We start from the raw sequence: 377 nt of genomic DNA on the forward strand, positions 1-377 counted from the left end.
ATTCCATAAGTATTCACTTAAGTTTGGTAGTAGGCTTGTTGTAACTGAGTCGGTTTTAATGTGTATCTTCCGATGTGAGTAACAAGCTTCTTATTATTATCAATTTCTATTTCAAGATGGTTTACAACATTCTTCCCCTTTTTAGGTTATGATTGGTTACCTCGGTATTTATTACTTTCGATATCTTCATACCGTCGTATATTATGTTTTGCAAAGTTGGATCCGTAGCCAGTTCTCGTGGAGTTCCTACATGCACACTTCCTTCTACGATGATTGGTTGCATGCATACCTCGTTAACTTATAAGGTACCTGTTCTTGTTTGCTAAGACTATTCCGTTGGTGTTGAATCATTTGTTATAATGTCACTAATTTTTGAC

At 35.5% G+C, this 377-nt stretch overlaps 1 long non-coding RNA gene across 1 annotated transcript; it reads left to right on the forward strand.

Annotated features, from left to right (window-relative positions):
• On the forward strand, positions 1-280 carry LOC117152504. The gene is made up of 2 exons (XR_004462888.1): positions 1-74; positions 146-280. It is a non-coding gene; the product is annotated as an uncharacterized LOC117152504 (long non-coding RNA).
• The last annotated feature ends 97 nt before the right edge of the window (positions 281-377 follow it).

Source organism: Bombus impatiens, unplaced genomic scaffold (genome assembly GCF_000188095.3).
Source record: "Bombus impatiens unplaced genomic scaffold, BIMP_2.2 scf_3478, whole genome shotgun sequence".
Taxonomy (NCBI): domain Eukaryota; kingdom Metazoa; phylum Arthropoda; class Insecta; order Hymenoptera; family Apidae; genus Bombus; species Bombus impatiens.